At 39.1% G+C, this 15,205-nt stretch overlaps 1 protein-coding gene and 1 long non-coding RNA gene across 2 annotated transcripts in view; one reads left to right on the top strand and one right to left on the bottom strand.

The window, feature by feature from the left end:
• tmem132e (transmembrane protein 132E) overlaps positions 1-15,205 on the top strand; it is a 409,943-nt gene that overhangs the window by 16,663 nt on the left and 378,075 nt on the right. The gene's annotated exons all lie outside the window — the stretch shown is intronic.
• LOC120733965 lies at positions 9,259-10,017 on the bottom strand. The gene is made up of 2 exons (XR_005695926.1): positions 9,763-10,017; positions 9,259-9,643 (listed from the first exon to the last, which is right to left on the bottom strand). It is a non-coding gene; the product is annotated as an uncharacterized LOC120733965 (long non-coding RNA).

Genomic DNA, 15,205 nt, shown 5'->3' with positions numbered 1-15,205 from the left:
CCAAACTACTCCCGGGAGTTGGGGACCGCTGGAATAGGATGTGCTTTCTTTGTGGTCTCCCCCCACAAGCCAGGATGGGTCTATGCTTTAGTGCTGTCACAGTACTAGACTAAAATATTCCAATAACATTTTCAGTACCATGGAGTGGGAGCAACACTAACATTCAAAGTCTCTAAGTCACCACCTCAGTTTGAACTTCGGATGCCTTGAGCATGTCTAAATGCAGTGAATTTCTTTCTTTTGATTAGATATTTGCATCATGATCAGCTGAACAGGTCGGGGTACTTAAGGAAGTGGCTGGTGGATATGGAGCTTTTATAGGTAGAACATAAAAGCTTTTTAAGGAACAGATATATTTACAGGTCCTCAAGTCCTGTGCTTGCCAACTTTGTTCATTAATAGCACGTCTAAGTGCAACAGAATGAACATTTCACTTTCTTGTGCAATTATTTAAACTGTGCGTTTGACTAGAAAAAAGAGCCACACGGACATGAGGGTTTATTTTAATTCCAACCACGTTCTGGCATTTTCCACTTTCTGAAAGTGTTTGTGTGATGCTACGGCTTTTCTCATATTAATTTAGAATTAAATTTCAACACCATCTTTGCTAGAGAAGCCGTGTAATTTACGACCTTAACTTGTAAAATGCCTTGTAATCGGATAAGCCAGTTATGGACTATAGGATAACCTATACAGAGATCATATGGTTATTATGTTTAACAGATTTTCTGGTAATTAGACTCCCTCTTAATTTCACTAATCATGTTCTTATCATAGTACAGAGTTAAAGTAGAGCTTCATGAAATCAAACACTTCTGCATTACCATGATCTGTGGTTGCTTCAATTCTTTCCATTTCATCCATAAAAAAAATCCCTCCAAGGTGGCTTATTTTATTTTTCTAAGCAGTCCAGTAAACCATCACTCGTCTGGTTCACAGACAGGACCCATTCATTATAATCAGTGTGTTTCTTATTAACCCAATCAGCTGTCCCTGCAGCTGCCTCCAGATGCTGAAATCAATCCACCTCCAGAATCGCTGTGATGATTGCCAAACTGCTGGGTTATGTTGCTGACCGATTAGGGGGTTCATTCCACTAATTAGGCATTAAACCCAGCTGTCCAGAGCAAAAACCTTATCTTCTGTTTTTATTTTTCCTTTATTTGTTTATTTATTTATTTATTTATTTATTTCTTCTTTAATGCGGATGGAACACAAATTCCTGCGCTTTTCACAAGGACACTGCACCGTGGGTCAGTCACCATCCAGTGATGGTTTAGAAAGTTTAGCCAAAGCTGGATTTCGTTGTGATTATGTGTTGCATTTTGATGATCATCACTGGTGATAACTTCACTCAAATAATGTCAAATCTGAGTTGAGGGGGCCTTCCACAAAAAATTTCAGACCGACCTCCGACTTATTCAGGAATATGGCATCACATCTATAATCTTTTTAATTTATTTAGTTTTTTCTCCTGGCCAGCAGGTGGAAATTCCTGAGGAGGAGAAAAAAACAAGTCTATGAAGATGGTCAATTTCCTCAAACTCCACTGCACTTATGATTTCCAGTGCTAGTTTCAGGCATTGCAGAGTAAAAGATCATGGTTTTTTGTTCGTGTCTAGAAAGACTATTTAAAAACTTGCTTTGCTTTGGGACTGAGAAGGAGTTGGTGTGTGTGTGAGAGTACCATGTGTCCCTGGGTGGCGCGGTCAGGTCCGCATACAGCTTGTGATCAACAATCCCAATCAAAGAACTAAGACGCTGTCTGTCAAAAAGTCTCTTGATGCATGCTCAACCATCCAGGTAAGTAAATCCCAAAAGGTTGACTCACACAGGGGTCATGACAATTTGCATATTAATGATCAAGGAACTGACCTCATTGTTCTGTCAGTGGTGCTGGTTTCAGTCATTGTGCAAATATACCGTTTATAAGGTTGGGGAAACCTGCATTCAGCTGAGACCGAAGACGTCACTGGGATGAGTGACGAAACATTTCTCCCACTTAAAACCCTCCGTCCAGATGAACAGAATCAACCTTTTGGGATGTCTGTCAAATATGTGGCATCGTCATTTTACGTAGTCTGTGGGTAATTGGATGAATGCATTGGCCAAGATCATTTTATTTTTCTAATTTAATTAGGAGTTCCACTCTATAAATAGTTGACCTTTGCCTCCTTCCTTTTGGGCAAAGATGGTGAGAAAGATTAAGCATCCAAAAGTCTGTTAAGTACTGAAGAATGAAGCGTGGAAGTCACCATTTCTGTTTTTGAGCTACACAAGCTATATTAGCCACACTAGCTAGTTGTTCAGAAAGGTAGCCACTTGTTACATTGTTGCGCACTCTGATCATTAGGTTTGAATTACCAGTGTCCTTCATCTGACTTTCATCAAATATCTCAATCACATTTCAGAGGTGACCCTTTTTTATTTAGTAAATATCAAAGTTAAACCACTTAAATGTGAAATGTTTGTTATTATGAGCCTAATTTGTGACAGAGCTTCCTCTCTCCATAGACTCTCCATTGGGGGTCAGGCCACCTTTTAGTGACGCCCCTGATTATTACTTTGCAAAGAGTGAGAGGAAGCATTCCTGGAAATCCATTATGTGGTGATTTAAAAGGGGTTGTGTTTATCAGCATTATATTTTAAATTGTTGTATGACAGAAAAGTCTGGCTTGTGATTCCAATTGATTTTTAAATGATTTATTTCAGACGTTATACTTGATTTTTGAGTGTCAGTGTCAGTATTATTATTATTATTATTATTATTACTATTGGTTTTTTTTTTTTTTTTTTTTTTTTTTTTTTGGTGTGTAGTTTGGTTACTACAGACCAATGTTAGTAATATAAGCCATGTCCTCTGAATATGAAGTTTATAAGTGCGGCTCAGCTCTGAAACAGATGAAACTGTTGCACTTTTGATCCCCAGAGAAACTGGGCCGGGTATGAACTGAACCCTATCTGCCCCGCTGTCGTCTGTCCGTTCGTTCATCTGGCTTTCTGTCTGTTGCACACGAATGCCTTTCCGAGACGTGCTGATTGGCCCAAGGGGACGGCCACAGCATACGTTTCTACGCCATGCTTCTTTGACACCACCGTTCGCAATTCAAGAAAATGACATGTCCAGATCTATGCTTCATCTTTGCAAGGAGGAGGCCACAGTCCTCCTCCACCATTTTTTCTTCTTCTTCTCATTTTTCTGCCATTTGGGATAACATTTTTTACTCTCTCTACACCAAAGACATTGATTATTTTGGAGGACAAACTGTGCGTTTTGTGTTTTGAGGTTACAAGTAGTGCGATTATTGATTTTTAGGAGACTGTTCTGGTACCTTGTGTGGTTTCAGAATAAGAGTGGATAACATATCCAGCTAGATTGGAGCTTAAAGTTACTCATGATGTTACTGTGGGTTTCTGTGAGTCTATGTAGACCTTCAGCATATACCTACACTGTTGCTCGCTGTTTCAAACGGGGTTTTCAGTCTCAATTTGGCAGAGAATAGGTGGAGAGGAGATATCATGAATGACCCCCACTGACTGTTAAAGCCTGATGGGTATGGTGTATTCACACCTTGAATCCTGTATGAGGTAACGTCCCACTGTGCTTTCTGGGGCTTGGTAATTAATTACTGCCAAAGCGCCGCTGTCAGCTGTCTATTCATCCCTGACCCCTCGCTGTTGGAGATGTTGCAAGTTGTCAGTGGTGTGTATAGATTTATTCTTACTGGCTGAAACGGTTAAGAAATATAAATGAAAACAGTAATCACAAGGTCTGGTTAAACTACGTATCACCACCTAATCGCATTTTTTGTTGGAAGGTGCATGTCCATCCATCTGTTTTCTTCCCCTTATCCAATTTAGGGTCATGGTTGGGCTGGAGCCTATCCCAGCTGTCATTTGGGTGAAAGGCAGAGTACACCCAGTCAGTCAAAGGGGTAACGCGGAGTGACAGATAACCTACGGCCAATTTAGAATCACCAGTTAAGCCAACAAGGATGCCTCTGGACTGTGGGACGAAACCAGACCACTTGAGGCAAATAGTCAGTCATTGTGGGGTCTTTACCGTACAATATAAAGCCCCTTTAGGCAGCTGTTATTGTGATTCGGCATTATATAAATAAAAATGAATTGACTTGAATCCAGGTCATTGTGAACTTAAGAGCTTTAAAAAAATAAGTTTGAAGATGTTTTACCTCTAATCTTTAGTTAAAAACAAAAGGTGCAGAGTTAGTGGGGTCTGTTCTCTTTGGAGGTGGTTTTTAGCTCACTATTGATCGTGTGAGTCATCACATGAGCCAAGGTGTGAAAAAAGGTGTGTGTCATTCAACTCACTGCAGGTTAAGGGGGTTAACGCCATCCTGTTGAGGTAATCTCGGGCAAGGTCTAAATGGGGGGTTGAAGCACCGAAGACTGCAATGGGATTTATAGCTGGTTTAAGTCACCACCTCTGTTCACCAATGGGTTGGTCACAGACTCACATGACCAATAGAGGGCCAATGACCATCTCCAAATGGTTAAATTTGGAGGTTAAATACTTGGGACTCTAACTTTTGTTTTTAGAGCTGAAGAAGCTTCTTCTCGGATGATTTCCTTCTATCTCTTTGTTTTTCAAGCTCTCAGGACTACAGAGAACATGCAAACTCCAACCCCCAGCTGACAGGCAGATTGTAACCAAGGGCCTTCTTGCTGTGAGGTGACTGCACTAACTGCCGCGCCACCCTGCCGACCTGATTAAAATATGCTCACAGATTTTTGTCTTTTAATCACTTAATCTAGTTGAGAACTGTGGGGGGAAAAGCTTCTTTACTGCAGGAGTTTCTGAGGACTTGAACTAAAAATCAATTTTATGTCTAAAAGGTGAAGTTTTCAGTCTTCAGACCAAAAAGTCAAACAAAACCTGCCACATTTAAATAAAGATGTTGCACGTAATCAAATAAAAATGCATTTTCTCTTTGACAGAATAAAATATTTACTCAAACATTGCACTTCTTCCTCCACAAGAAAAATACTATACTTTCACTTTGCTGTTGTGCAAAGGCAGGGGATGGAAATACTTACAACCATATAAGTCCACCGTATTGTTGTGTTTAGATGTGTAGATATCTGACAGCATGATCCCGAATGAATGATGGGAGCCCCAGCTTCCCGAAACAAGCACTCAGCCCCCCTGGGAAATCAAACAAGGTGCAAACTGTGAGAGCAAAACTGCCGGAGAATTGCAGCATGACGTTCAGTGCTGCTTGAGGAAGTCATTTTTCATAGTCCTACAATAGTCCCCATTTTGTTAAAAAAGATATCAGACACGCGCCTGTTATTCAAGCATACCGGTAATGTGCATTCTGGGTGAAATGACCAAGTGAACTCATCACGGCTGCCACGCTTTTAATGAGGATTAAAGGGAAGTGTTGCTCCATTTATGAATTCCCAGATGACGCTCGCATGTTTGACAACAGTCGCACCAACATTCAGTTCGTGGACTGAGCCAGACGCAGAGAGAACAAACAGTTTGAAGCCAGCTGTGCCATCGCGCGCAATCACCACTGAGTGAATTTGTTTAATTATTTGCTAAATGCTAATAGCCAAATAATTTGAAAGTGTATATGCCTCCGCTGGAAATCTCTTCGGGAGTTCTGACTGTTTGATTAACCATCTGTCCCGACATACTCCTTCTAGAGACGCTCCAGATTTTAAATCTTCATGGTATCAATTTTCTGATTTAGGAGCTTTGATTTCAAACGGCAGCTTAGCAATATCATCCACAGCTCTTCTTGAGCTTTCATCTTTCACCCGGCTTGGACGTGCGGTGTGCGTAGGGTATCGAAAGGAATTTAAAAAAAATGTTTGTTTACTGACACAATAATTGTAATGCAGCTGCTGGGGGATGGAAAACCCGTGCAGAATTTCATTAACATGAGACGACTGACATTAAACCAGGATTAGCTAAGCGTGTGCTTTAAGAGAAGATTTGAGCGATTTTACCGTATTGACGGATCCAACCTGATTTCCTTGGGCAGGTCGTTTCACAGCCTCGGGGCTTTGAATGCAAACGCATCCCCGAGCACATGCGTCCCATTTAATGAAATATAAGTCAATTCAGTGAATTTATAGAGCACTATAGATAGTTTTTAAATTGTGCTCTATTTTTAGTGGATTAAAGGCATATCATTAACCCAGAGGTTTGCTGGCAATTTTAGGCTTTCAAGGTATTTTCTCTCTATTGTGTGGGTCCCTCCTGGTACTGTGGCTTTCTCCCACAGTCCAGAGATGTCCACGTTCGGTTAACTGGTGAACCTAAATGGGTTGTAGGTGTGAGTGTGGCCCTGTAACTTTGCAGTAGGCTGATCTGTCCAAGGTATATATAGTCTACCTCTCACCCAGTGATAGCTGGAATAGACTGCAAGCACTTTGGTTGGGATCATTCTCACTGCTTAGTTGTGATTTGCTCCACACAAGATAGCGATTTAGTTTTCCCCTCGTCTCGCTGTCAGTCAGGGCCTTAGATGTGTCGTGGTCTTATATAGTAATCCCACCTCCTGGCAACTGCTCAAATGAACTGAGCCCCCTTCTTTCCTTTATGACAAACGTATGCGAGCATACAGAATAAAATAGTGCTGTAAATGAACAATTGATCGTTTTTGTGCAGGTAAATAAAACAAATAAATGCCATAAAATTCCATGTGGTCATCAGTGCACCTTGATGGGAATCTTCAGGAAGTAGAAAAGAGATATTTGGGAGTTTTACTGTGACGTGGGAAAAATGTCAGGACTCATCTGTGCCCAGCAAGACAAATAAATGATCCCGTTAAGTAAATGTTAATAACCACTGGTGTGATTATACATTAAAAAAACAAGGGTATCGCAGCACAGATCTGCGTCTCGTGTCTGTGGATGTTTGTCTCATGGATTCAGTCTTGGCTTCAGATGTGAAGTTTCAGTTAAAGGGCAGGTTTAACCATTTCTGGCAGCCAGTTTCCTTGAGGGAAATCCTGTATAGCGCACATCTTATGGCCTGCCGAATTGTTTACGTGACCTTGTACTGTCTCGGATATTCCTGCCATAATCCTCTTTCTTGGTGATCTCTCATGGACTTCCCCCATCTTACCCACAGATGCCGTACATTTCTCATGACCTTAATTCACAACCTCTTCTCCTTATGTAACCTGGAAACCACTCCGGTCTGCCATTGTGAAGGACTACTCTGTCCCCTTACTGCTGTTCAGAGAGGAGAGAGGGTCAAGGACATGTTCAAGTGTCCTTCAGGCAACCTCCCGGCTTGAATGACACTTTAACAAGGATACACATGGCCATCCTTGGTAGCAATCATTAATCTCTCTCTTCTGCTGTCATCAGAAAGTTAAGTCTCATAGTGTGAAACTGCTTCTTTAACCTCCTAAGACCCGAACTCTTCCACGTCATGCATTTTTAATTTCTCTTTATATTTGGGCAAATTGGGGCCCGATGAATGTAAAAACAAAGAATTACCAGATTTTTTTTTTTTTTTTTTTAACCTTATTTTTGTTTTTAAGAAAAATAAGAGCCACATATGAGGATATTCGTTTCAAATTTTCATAGGACAGTGGCAGTATAATGTCCTCGTAAGTGGATATCAGGCCCATGTAGAGCAACATGCTCATCCAGCCAACAGTCTGGATGAGCATGTTCATCTGCGACACTCCCTTTGAGTTGTCTGCTGCGTACATATTTTTTTCCACACACATATGGATGGTGAGGATGATAACCAATATGTGGTCTGAAAATCAAAATCCCATCTTCGCAGCTGGCCACTAATCAGTTGGCCCATTTGGCCAGCGCAGGAATAACAAACCCCGCTGATGCTGTTTAGACATGAAAGTGGTCTCCTGACCAAAAGCCAGGCTCGACTGCTGTTTGGCAAGGACTTTTGCAGAAGTATTTATTTATTTTTATTAAATGTTTATTCAAGTATTCACATTTTGGTTGGGTCGTCGATGTTTCCAGATGGGACCGCGTGCCAGAAGCATTCATAGCACTGGGACTTGACTTTGCTGGTAACCTTTTTTTCCTCTAGGTTTTGTGTTCTGTGTCAACAGCAGAGATGCACAGCTCCCACAGGGGGAATGATGGCAGGTTGTCACATCATTTCTGTGTATTGTTCACATTTTAGAGGGGAAAAATGATGTTTCAGATCTCGGACTGCCACAAATCTGATAAAAATGCTAGCTCAAAGTGATTACAGAAGCTACGCTTTTAAATTACGTGTATTTATTAATGCAGTTTAAACCCATTTATGCAGTTACACAGTGCTAAGTAGATTAGAAAATGAATACAAATGTATGGATGAAACTTAAACAGCAAAAAAAGGAAAATGGATCAATAATCACTGCATTTGGTTTGAGATATCTCCTGCATACACACACTTGGATATTGATGATCTTTTTGTGTTTATTAGCTACTAATTGGTGCTCCATGATTTGTGGCTGTCATTTTTAATTAACTCCCACAGGTCTGTAATTCTCTGCGAAACACATGATGGGATTCATCAAGTGCAAGCTTTAAGGATTTCTCATGTTGCCTTTAATATTTCAAAATCACATCCAAGGTTTAAAATGTTGTTTTTTGTTTGTTTGTTTGTTTTACTGCTCCATGTGGTCTTTGTCTTATAAGATGTAGGCATCATAGGCTCAAATATTTGGAGGCAAATCCAACTGGTGATTTTCTTTTTCTTTAACAAAAAGTAATAATGAAGGTCTCAAATGCACCACTGAAAAATAAAGGAAATCATAATTTAGGAAACTCGGTGGTTGTTTTGTTTTTTTTGTTGTTGTTTTTAAATGTAGTTATTTTTTTATTATTTTTTATTATAGATCTCCAGATAATTTTCTAGGAACTTTCCTCACAATTTCCTTAATTAGAAAGAAATGGTTGTGTGATTTGTGACTAATTGTAGAGACAATTTAAGTTCCTACAGTTATGGGAATTAAAAACAAATAACAAAAATTGAAAAATTGTGTTTAATGACTTGTGCCTGTTAGAGTTTGTGCTTCTGTATATTGAGATTACAGATTGAAACTGTAGCAATAGAGATGTTATCCACTGGTTTCTGGACTCTTTTTGACAGTGCAGGGATCAGCAACGACTGCTAGAACTGGCACACTCGTCAAAGTGGCCATGTCCGTATCTTTAAGCCTTACCAGTGTATATAAATGGATGATTTATGAAAAAATTCACAGGCCTTGGAGTTATTATCAGGCTGGAAGAAGTCTATAGAGACTAGAACCCTTTTTTTCTGTTGTCGTCATCGTCTTCTTTTGCTCGCTTTAGGGGGTCGTCACAGTGGATCACCTGCCTCCGTCTCACCCTTGCATCCTCTTCTGATACACTAACTCTCCTTTATTATATTCATAAACTTCCTCTGTGGTCTCCCTCCTGCCTTCCAGCTCCATGTCTCTCCCACATGCCTTCCCCCTCTCCTCTTCTTTTGTCTTTGCACAGCAGAAGTGTAGTTTCCACTGACACCCTGCAACTGCAACAGCAATGTGATCTTGTATGGAAATCTCGTGCTTTTTGATTGACATGTTTGTTTTACCGAAGCCCTTTCTTATTTTAAAAGGCATTTACCAGCTTTGCTTCTGAACTATGATGACGGTTTCCTTTTGGTTCCTACCTGTGGAACAGAGTCAGTCAGTGCCACATATTTCTTGTGCAACTAAGAATCAAGACGGATCTTTTTTTTTTTTTTTTTTTTAAAGTAATTTTGACTTGTGTTGGTTGTTTGCAGCTTACCAATAAAGCTACGTTGTCCTTCCATTTTCTTAACTGCGTATCCAACTTGGGGTTGGGGGAGGAGGGGGCTGAACCCTGCTGACATTCAGGTGAGAGGTGGTGCATCTTGAACAGGTTTGCCAGTCCATAACGGTGCTAACACAGAAAGCCAGACAGCCATGCACTCTTACATCTGCATCTATGGCAAATCAAGAATCAAAAATTAACCTAACATGCATGTCTGTGGACTGTCAGGAAGCTGCACTACAAGAGGGAAACCCACACAGCCATAAGGAAAACATGCAAACTCCCCAAGATCAAACCACATGTGCTTCTTGGAAATATTATTGTCGTTTACAGCTGAGTATCAGCTTATCAGAAACAATTATGAAAGTTTCAGAATAAATACTGTATAGGATCTCTAAAATAAAGTAAAGAAGGCAAATTTATCTTATAAAATAACATTGTGTTATGAGAAATTGAAGGCAAAAGGATTTAATGTACTTTACCTAAAGGGGCAAACTCAATTTATTCTTTTAAATTTTACCACCAGGCATTCAAAGAGCGTATAGTTGGTCGTTTATCATGAAGTCCAGATTGTCTTTTATTCTTGCACACCATCTTTGTAATCCTGTCTGTACATTCATTAAGTCAAGACTGCAGGGAATAACCACGACTTTAGTTAAAACATTTCCAGTGCAGGAGGACTTATCTTTGCCTTTTGCCTCTGGAGAATGTTAGTTGAACAAAGTTTAGACACTGCTTCTTTATTCTTGCTGAACAGTCATGGTGTCTGTTTTATTTCCTTTCTTCATTCTACACTGTAGTTTTATGGACCCAAGAATTCACTTAATTAATAAATAATCATATTTTTTGAAGCCTTTGAAATAACTACAGGGAACATCTTTATAAACAAGTTAAAACAAATTTTGTTCCAGAAAATGTAAAAAGAATAGGAAAGAAAATTGAAGAAAATATGTTATTGTTTACTTTTTGTGCAAATGTGTTCAAAGTATTATGAGTGTTTAGTACAGTGAGATGTGAATGGCTAATCGAGCTGAATTGTGTGCTTTCTTTATCATTGCAGGCCTCTATGAGCTTTTGAGTGGTTTATTTTAAAAGAGCATATTGGAGGATTTTGCTTTCTTGTTGAAAACGCTGAATGTTGAAGGATGGTTAATTTCTTCCATTCACAACTATATATAAAAGTATTTCCCTCAAGGACTCCCAGTAAGCTGATTTGAGTTGTCTGAGATCCAGCTAAAGATGCACAGATCAGTAGAAAAATAGGAGTCTGGAGATCAACACTGTGGGGGAGACGGTGGAAATACAAAGGCGGGAGCGTGTTCGTGTTCCTTGGAGATTGTGTATACTTCATTGATTTTTATTTTTCCCAACTTGTTTCTGTGCTCAGGTGTGCTGTGTGTACTTGCAGAGAGGAGAAAGGCTGAGAAACTGAAGTCATAATCTTTGACACCCGTTTGATTTTGATGAAACCATCTTGCGTGATATCAGGTGTTTTGGGCCGTTCTTCTTACAGTCTGGTTTGCAGTTTGAGACTATAAGTCAGTGTTACCAAGGAGATAATCTTTTAAATAACCTTACATACATGAGCTCCTATAAGTCAGAGTAATTTTTTTTTTTTAGGTTATTTAATAGAAAAAGAGAAGATGCTCAAATATACATTCATTAGTGTATATAGTTGTCTGACGCAATCTGCATAATTATGTTTATGTATGTGGCTGGAGACCGTCCACTTACTTAGTACCTCTTATATGTTACTTTTAATTCAAAGATCACATATAGCTCTTTTACACTATATATGGCCATGTAACATTTGTACATGTAGATCTTCATCTTTTCTTTCTCTTTCGCTCTCTCCTCCCTCATTTCCAGCTCGCCTTCTTCCTCCTCACCCCAAGCCAGAAATGCAGCTGGCCGTGGTCATTATGGAGTACAGTGTTTATTTATTCAATTCATTAATTCATAACTCAATCTGTACAATGGCAGCACAATCTTGAATGCAACACTTGGATGTTTTTTTTTTCTTTAAACAATGGTGCTGTCAAAATGATGCTAACTATCAAACTAGAAGATTAAATACCAATGGAACAATTGTAATTTTCTTGCTCGATTCTTATTTGTGAGGAGTATAACTTGCAGCACATAATAAGCTTTTCTTTAATGTAAATCTTTTCATAATAAAAAACATTGATTTTTGCCTGCAGTGAGTTAAAGGATCTTTTTTTTTTTCACTGAAACAACTGAAGATAAAGCACTCTGCTACTCAAATGAGCTACAGCTTAACTGAAAAACACTTACTAAACAAAATCATATTTAACAGATTTATATCACAAAGTGAATGCCAGTTATTTGCAACATTTTCCAGTATTTTTACAAATGCGCTAAATAATAGGACCTTTTGCTTTTCACTCATCATTTCTACTTTTTTTTTTTTTTTTTAAAAAGATCTTTTGCTCATACCAAAGCTGCTAGCTTGTTGCTAGCTCTGAGCTGTGGCCATCGGCGTAACTTTGTGCTGAACATTGGGGGATGGGTCAAGATCTAAATAAATAAATAAATCTCGGTAAATTCCCAGATGATTCATAATTTTTTTTAATAATTTTATTGGAGGGGTTATATTGGTTGGGTCTGATTATTGGGGGGGGGGGGTCATAACCCCACTGGAAATTACGCCCCTGGCTCTGGCTAACTTTAGCTTTAGCTAATTTTTTTTGTTGGCGCCTTTAAAATGTCCATGTTCAGCTGGGTGAGGGTAACTTAAGAGTTTGATCAGGTTTGTTGTCGTGAACGATTTGGTGCTAGTCCCCCCAGTTTACTTTCAACTTTGTCTTCAATAACAGTGAAGAGATTGCACAAATATTTACTTACGCTGCTGCGCATGTATTAGCATTTTAGTCTCCCAAGCCTCTTGGATATTGGAAATTATGCTTAATAAAAAAATAGATGAATCAATAGTGTAAACTAGTGCTTATAGTGACTAAAACAGAATTAAGCTTTCTTTTAATGTTGTTTAGGTACCTGCTGGACTATGTTTCTTAAGTGTTAAGCTCTTACTCTAAATTCACACCCAAACATATGGTGATTAATAACTCTGTTTAATGTAAGGCTGAAATGAACATCCTTCAGTTATGTAGAGATGTTTCAGAGAATTGCTGAATGTATTAACTTTGTCCTATTGCAGAAATCTCTGGAGCAAAAATGAGTGCCAAAACTCTTACAGGCTGTTAGCTGTTTACTATAGCCTTAGCTTACTCAAGGCATTGAACTAGAACTCTTTAACCTTGTTTTGAAGCACTTTTAATGCCATTATTCAACAAATAATTATGACTTTCTGTGTGATTAATTATACTAAGAGCCTGTCCAAGAAATCTGCATGCCAATTTTGGGGATAGAAATTCTAATATAATATTAGTTTGTTATTTAGCACTAATTAGCATTCGTGTCAGCACAGAGCAGTCTACGGTAAAGGATGCCATTTGCTCACCGAGCCAGCTAGTGTGAGCTGATAACATTCTCCTTGTCATTTGGCTCTAAGAAAGGCAAAGATGGTGAAAGCCAAAATGCTAATGTTGAGGTTGCATGACTTGAAACAAACCAGTGGTCGATATCACGATAGCTACATGTCCAACTCTTATATAGAGCTTGCCCCCATCACCAGGCCCAAGTGAGATTTAACTAAAATGCTTAATCAAATCTGTAAATCAGATCAAATAATGACAAATGTAACAAGAAATAGTAAAGTTTTGCTGCTCACCTGCACTGATATCGAATTTTCTACAACAACAGTGCACAATGTACAACAAAGTTGCATCCACTGTAGTCTTAGTATTCAACAGCATGTTCACCTGGCAGAGGATGTATGCCATGTCTTCAGCTTCCTTCTGCACACAGAAACACACACACACCTCAAGCTCTCTAGTACCAGTCCCCGACTCTTTTGTCCATATGGTTCGTCTTAGAAGACAAATTAGCTTCGGCAGTTCTGGCTGCATTTCCACAAACCTTTAACCCATCTCAGCTGTCTATCAAACCTGCAGGCTATACCAGCTCTGCGTTTGCCATTTCACAAAGCTCATTCTTCTGACTGCCTCGGGATCTGTGGGCTTTTCGACAAAGCTGTAACTTTACAGTCCAAAAACCCATAAATAACAAGAACTTTTTTAAATTTATTTATCTGGGCAGCACTGTTTGAGGTCTAATCACCAAACGACTGACATCAGCACATTTTGAGTCTGTGCTGAACAATGCAGAGCTCTACACTTCTCCCCTGATTTTTTGTGAGGGAGCGAACGCGGCGACATGTGATCCACATTCTGTCAGACTGACTGTTGATCCACTGTTGTGCCATCTGGTTGTTAATCCATTATTAGTAGGTATTAGAGCACTCAGTTTATATACAACTGTTACACATATTGGATTGAGGTTTCTTTCAGCCCAGATTTAAATCTACACAACATAAAATAAATCTGCAGTTTCCTGAAGACCGGAACACGTTACGTTTTGCCCCAGAGGGACGTTTGTATCCAATTCGCTTCAAGTTCTCACCAATCGAATTTCTTGGCTCCACTCTGCTTCTTTTTCAAATCAGCTAATGCAGGAATGTGAGGAAGCCCAGAAGGTTTTTGTGGCATGATCGCATGAGTTTCACAGCAATTCATCAAGCGGCCGATCAAAACAATAGATCCTGAAATGATAAATCATAAGGACCACCTCATTGCACAGTGGGTTTATGGGTGGAAAATAAAGTCACAGAAACTCTCCTATCAATCATTTTTTTTGGTTGAATTTATATTTGACACAATTTAAAATGAAGCTTTAAGGAAGTAAGAGACGAGATCTGAAACTCAACACAGGAATAAACCTTAATATACTCGCATTTAACCCACAAACAAAAACTTCACTGCTTGTTAGTTTATACCATCATTTATATTTTACATTTCTTGAGAAGCCCAATATTTTCCTCAGAGTGTGAATTTCACTGTGGGAGATTGTTTAGCTCTTTACAAAGCAGGCGGTTTTCAACAAATCATTCAATCCTTTCGCTCGCTCGTTTTTAAGCATTTCAGTTGAGCAGTACCTGTTCTGGCTCTTAATTTGACTATTAAAAGACACAGGATTCGTCTTTCCTGAAGCATTATTACACTTACAACATTTTCTTTCTGATCATTTCTTGTCACTGGTTTGGATTTCACTGTTGATTTAATTAAAGTTCAGACGTAGTGCGAACTGAGATAAGTAAGTCATTCAGTTTAATGTTATGAGCACAAATTCTAGACTAATAAAAAAAGGATGTGGCCTCTGGGTTTGAAAAGAAGTGAGTGTAAAGGTACATTCTTTCAAATAGACAGCAGTGCTTTGCTCCTGTGGAAGCAGAAAGATTTAGTTTATTGGCTCAAAAGAAAAATTAAGGTGGCGATAGCCCGAATGCTAAAGTCGAGAC

The sequence above is a fragment of the Simochromis diagramma genome, unplaced genomic scaffold (assembly GCF_900408965.1).
Source record: "Simochromis diagramma unplaced genomic scaffold, fSimDia1.1 OVJJ01000216.1, whole genome shotgun sequence".
Taxonomy (NCBI): domain Eukaryota; kingdom Metazoa; phylum Chordata; class Actinopteri; order Cichliformes; family Cichlidae; genus Simochromis; species Simochromis diagramma.
Note: the sequence above shows the minus strand (reverse complement) of the source record. Positions and strands in the feature narration are given on the sequence as shown.